The sequence below is a fragment of the Pseudonaja textilis genome, chromosome 3 (genome assembly GCF_049901715.1).
Source record: "Pseudonaja textilis isolate UNSWEBS1 chromosome 3, rPseTex1.2, whole genome shotgun sequence".
Lineage (NCBI taxonomy): Eukaryota > Metazoa > Chordata > Lepidosauria > Squamata > Elapidae > Pseudonaja > Pseudonaja textilis.
Genome location: NC_141992.1, coordinates 62,783,802 through 62,790,143, shown reverse-complemented (window position 1 = coordinate 62,790,143; position 6,342 = coordinate 62,783,802).

Below are 6,342 nucleotides of genomic sequence, written 5' to 3'. Positions count from 1 at the left end.
TTTTCATCCATTGAGATTAAGTTTCTGCCCCCTTTTTTTGTGGTTTACCTGGCGTCGTATGACAGGGATTTATTTTATTTTTATTTTTTTAATTCCCCAACGAGACAAATGCCCGTATTTCTATGCCTGAACATGATTAGAAAATTATGCCTGGAAGCCAAGCTGCCTCTTCTGCAGAAAGTACTTTGAGAGTGTTTTGTATGCTTCCAACGGGCATCGCATTTTTGTGAACCTTACAACTCGCACCGAGGCTAAAAGTCACCGTTGCGTTAAGTAAATATTTGACCCTCAGACAAAGTGGTCTCCGTCAGTATAACGAACGACAAGTAACAAATGATTCGGGCTTCTGGACCAGCAGAACCGGGAACTGGGCTGAGAACTTTGTGCAGGTAACAAAGCCTTGTTCCTGAGCTTTGTAGCTATTTTGCAGGGCACTATTTTTAACTTGTGTAATTCATCACCAACATATACTTCCCTTTGAATTCCTGTATTAAACAAGGAGTTGAACTAACTGTCCCTACCTACATTTGATGTAGATAGCCCAAACCTACACACCTTTAAATGGGATCCTTTAAATGGCGTCTATAAAAGAGGATAAACTAATAAAATGACTTCCTTGACTTTACAAAAAAATCCCCACAACACTGCTAGGCATATTTCAGTTTATATAAATTCTAACAATACTCAGCCCCATTAGTTAAATTAACTGCTTCATCACTGGAGGTTTTTAAAAAGAGACTGGACAGTCACTTGCCTGAAATGGTATAGGACCTCCTGTTTGCACAGATGGTTAAACTACCTACAAGGTCTGTTTCATTCTGACTGATTGACTTAAAAGGAGGTTTTAATTTTTTAAAAAAACAACAACCATCATTTGCTCAAACCAACTACCATTGTAATGTTAAAAAGTCAGTATTGTATGCCAGCAATGTCTTGGATTTGCAGATCCAGGTTCAAATTTGCACTAAATACAAGGTGCAATGAATAATCTCGGCCTATTTTATATCATAAAGTTCATGATGGGATGACATGATAGGCCGGCCACCTTAGACTCTCAAGAGAAAGGTTGGAATAAATGCAACAACAAATATATTAAATAAAGAAATAGCAAACGAAACGGAAAACAAGTCTAAAGCTAATCTGTAACTTATCTTAGAGGTTTTGATGCATTTATTTTTAAATATTGTTTTCCACTTTGAGAACAAGCAGAAACAAATTATAAATTAAGATGAAAGAGGAGGAAAAAAGGTATATCTAGGAATGTTATTCTTTCATAAATCCTTAAGTAACAAATTATCTTGGATGGGAACCAATTGGCTTCTACTCAGATTTTAGGTTATTTATGGTGGAATCATTACTTTTGAGAAAGAAAATAGCAGTATTTGGATGCAACCTTGCTGGTTCTGTATGTAATGTTTTGCCCACTGTTAATTCCACCAGCTTTAGGGGCTTTCTGGAACAGATGTTAGAGTTAAGAATTGCATTGCCAAATCACTCTGTCTTATCTCCTATGCTACTTAATAAGTATATCAACCCACTCAGATGAAGTCATTTTGGGTATTTGGAAGGTCTTGTCACTGATTTGCAGATACTTCATTGCTCTTGTTCCTCTAACATCCCTGATGTTCAATTGATGCTGGGCTTGGGTTGTTTTTGAAAACAAATTTAGGTTTAATCCAGATTACTTGCAATCACTCTACTGCAGTGGTGGGATTCAATTTTTTTTTTTGCTACCGGTTCTGTGGGCATGGCAGAGGAAGGATACTATAAAATCTCCAGTCAGAGGTGGTATTTGCCAGTTGTCCAAACTACTCAAAATTTCTGCTACCAGTTCTCCAGAACTGGTCAGAACCTGCTGAATACCAACTCTGCTGTACTGGTTGGCTCTAACCTCAGAGCAGATGGTGTGCATGGGTGTGTAAACTGAACCTTTTCTGAAGAGCTTTTCACTTCACCAGAAATGTTAGGTAGATAATTTGGGCCTGGAACTATTATTGTTGTGGTTTGGCAAAAAAAAAAAGTCTGAATTCAAGTTTGTCCCCTATATCTGAAGCCCTCTTAATGGAGTCCATAAAATCAAGGTTTTATTGAATCAAAAGATGGCTGCAGTTATGGGGCTCCAGAAATCTGTCAGATTAGCATAAGTCCAAAAAGCTGCAGGAATTTTAACTAAGAAACTGGGCTTTTACAATTTGCATAGACTCCGTAAGATATATGGATTTATATATTTTTTCTCAAACTACATCAAAATATGATGAAGTAAATATTTCTTAATGTAGAGAGGCAGATTAGTCTAGTGGTTAGGGCATTGGACTAAGAACAGAAAACCTAAGTTCAAGTCCTGCCTTATTTTGGATTAATCACTTTCTCAGCTCTAGGAAGAAGGCAACAACAAATCACTTCCAAAAACGTTGTCTATCCATTAGTAGAGTCAACACTTATGTAAGACACACAAAAAATATGCAGCTAATTGATTTCAGTAGATATAAATCAGTAGCTTTAAGACTTAGCTCATTGAGAATTTGGGCTAAGATTAATGTACCCAAAATGAAGACCATTACAACAAATTTGTATTTTAAGAGGAATTTAAATTTATTTCATATTAGATGCTTTACACACTAAAATAAATTACTGAGATTTTTTATGACAAATCAGGATACCTTTAATTAAGGTTTTAATTAAAGGTATCCTGATTTGTCATTTAAAAAAAAAACCACAAGTACTTTGATTCTAACCAAATGTTAGAGTCATATTTTAGTGTTCTTATCCAGCTGGTCTTTCAGGTAATTTCTGGGGCCAATTTTGAGTCCTGAAAAGTTATGAAAGAAGTTTCAGGACTTGATGAGTTGTACCACTTGAATCCTAGCACTATCAATGGAAACACTTTTGGAAGTTTTGAATCTCAGAGCATACGGAAGGAAGGCCAGCAAAGAAAGACCAATGCCTATATATTAACTAAATATTAGAAAGAGAGTGACCATAATCAATAAAGGTGTATTTTTTCCTCTTATGCTATTTCATTATATCCAGGACCGCAAGGAAATTCTGGACAAGTATTTTCAATGCTAAAGAAAATTGGCAGGAAATAAAGTCCAAAGACAGGAACTGAGTGAAAAGCTTTGGTTGGAAAATCTGTTCTGTGGTCTTCTTGGAATGTTTGAAGCTCAGTACTTAATTGCAGTTCAGCCACTTTAAAACAAAACACCCACATGTTTGCATCCTTTAATTTTATGGTTTTAGGTTTTATGGGTCACTGCTTTGGTGTTGGATACCAAGAGCTTCTTAAAGCTGATCCTGTGTGATTTGTTCCAAGCAGTTATGCTCTGCAGGAAGGACAAGGCAACATATCTCTGGAATGAAAAGAGAAAAGGGAAAAGAAAAATAAGAGATTTGTTAAATGTTCACAGCACTAATGTGGGAGGGAAAGCATGACCTCTAGAACTGTGATAATCTTGTAACAGACATTTTATGAAACAGCCAAAACACTCCCAAATTACTGTCCAAATGTTGAAATAATGAATCATGTTTAAGAACCATGGTTTTGAAGGTCATACAGAATGAAACAAAATACCTTAACTTCGGACATATTGAAAGTATATTTTTTAACAATGGACCCAGAGGTTAATTTTAAGAGATCTGCCTCTGTAGATCGACTATTTTAAAATGTTATAGAAGAAGAACAAATTTTACTGGACAAGCCTGAAATTCATCTGAACTTGGATTTTAAAATGACAGGCTACAAGAATAACATGGAAAAAGATGATACACTGGATATACAAATAAAACTGACTAATATCTTAATAATTAAAATAGATATATAAATAATAAACTAAAAAAGTGCCCTTAATAACTTTCCTATGTTATATTTACAAAAGAAGCTTGTTAAAAGTGTTAGAGAATTTGTGAAAAGGGACAAAGAAAAAATGAAAACAAGTTCTAGGACATTGTTTGGAAGAATTAAAAGTTTGAAATTGTTAAGATAAAAGGAAGGAATGTAAAGTTGGCTTATTTGATCAAGATTAAAATAGATACATTATCTCTGCTGAATCCTTAATGGATTTTTGCTGACCAAGACTGAATGACAAGACTTTAGCGATTTGTTTATAGATAACAGATCTCTTATCCATAGAAGGTGAAAAATTACTAAAATTGTATACACTTGTGATGAAGATAGGAAGTAACTTCTTTAAATACATCTTTTCCTTACTACATACCTATTTTTCCCATTTCTCTCTTTTTTCTTTTTTTAGTTTTTAATAGTTTTTAACTGTTTTAATTATACTCTTTAATAAAATTACTATTAAAAAGCAATTACAAAAGTGGATGGGAAATATGAGCCATCACATAGAACAGACTGAAGTAGGATGGATAATGGTTTTTCCTGTCATGATTCTTCTAGAGCTTAAACAACCTGCTTAACTTCATTCATTCATTCATTCATTCATTCATTCATTCATTCAACATGTCATGATGTTACATTAGCCAGGAGACTACAATGCTAATACAGAGTAGTAGTTTGGCTGCCTAAGACTGCTAGCCCTGTTCAGTTCATGCTCGTGTGCTTTCCAAGGTGTGCCGCAGGAGACGACCTAGCTATGCATCAGAAATAAGGATGAACACCATCCTGCAGCAGCATCTGGGGCACTCTTCTTCCACCGAAGCTGCTTCTCAAACAGGCATCACAACTGGGAAGATCTAGCACTGGCGGGATTCTAACCGTCCACACAAAGCACCAACTCATTTTCCCACGTAAATGGTACCTATTTATCTACTCACATATAAATAACAGACTGCTAGGTGGGCAGAAGCTGAGGTAAGTGACAGAAGCTCACCGCACCATGCAGTGCTAAAACTTGAACCACTGGATCAAAGACCATTTCTAGCATTATTAAGCCACTGAGCCACCACGCCTCACTTACAACAGTGTGAATGGTTAGGCTACAGTTGTCATATATATTAGGAGAATTTGGATCTTGTCTTCCTTTTCATTTGAAATCATTATGGAAAGTAAAATGGGGGAGGGAGCAAATAATGGTTGCCTTCCAATTTCTTTGCCACTCATGGTCAATTTCACTCAGTCCTCCTTTGGCTTGATGCCCCCTAAAACATTGGCACTTACTCTGTACTGAAGGCACATTGGTAAGCCAGGATGTTGGCAGAATCCTGAATTCTCATGAGCTGTTCCGGATTTCCACCACGGAGAAGAGAGCCTGCACAGCATATCGTGTAGCAGAATACAGGATCTTGTAAGAAAAGAAGTGAAAATCTCCTTGGCTGCAGTTTGGGGATATCCATGGCTTATTCTGGGTCACCAATATCGGTGGAGCAAGAAGAGTTAATGGACTGGCAAGTCCAATCTCATTTCCTGAGCAGAAGGCAAGTGTTGTGCTGGGCTCCAAATAGCAGTAGGTCTCCTTGCCAGAAGAAGGCTAAAGCAAATAATTTGGGAGCAAAGTTGACCTGCCTTTCTCTTCCAAAAAGAAGAATGCCAGCTGCTTCTACTACTAAGAAAAAAATAGGATGCTTTCATATCGTAACAGAAAGAAGCTACTATAGTATGCTTAAAAAAATAACAATTGGATAACCACAATATGCTACCCATCAGTGCTTGAACCATCAGGAAAGCATGCTGGCATAGAATTTGCTGCCTTGATAGTCAAACCCTAGTCTGCTATTATAAGAAGGCCATTGATGCTATCTTTATTGTTTTAACTGAGGACAATTAAGGAACGTGATGGTAAATTCCTTCCATTCATTTGTCTTCTCATTGAATGTCTCATTCTACTATGAAAATGACCGCCATTCTCTAAGGTGGGGTGGATGGAACGGAGCAAATGCGGGCAGCAGGTTAAACCATCTACCAGGTTCCCAAGTAACAGGTTGCCTGTGTCCCCTTAGTTGGATACTTCTGAACTTGGTTCTAGCCCTTTTCAGAAAAAGTGCTAAACCTGTACCCCAAAATAGCATTTTTGACAAGCGAAAGTGGAGGACCAATAATGATATGATGATTACATTACTGCCTGGATGAATGGATAATGTACCTCCACATATCAGTAAGACACCATACTGGAGAAAACTGCCTTTTGGGCATAAGGAAGAAAAGGGTTTTCTTCTCAGATTTCTCAAGAAAAAAATAGCATTTTTGAGATGATCAATTTGTTGCAGTTTGTCTGTAGGAACAATAAGCAGCGGGAGAATAAATAAAGGGAAAATACACGATCAAGTTGTCCAATATTGTTATTGTTATTAAAAGGTTGCTGCTACTTAATGTCTGTATTTGATCTGGTGTCAGGGATAGGACTATCAAATATGGGGTATAAAAATCTGAAAAAGCTATTCCAT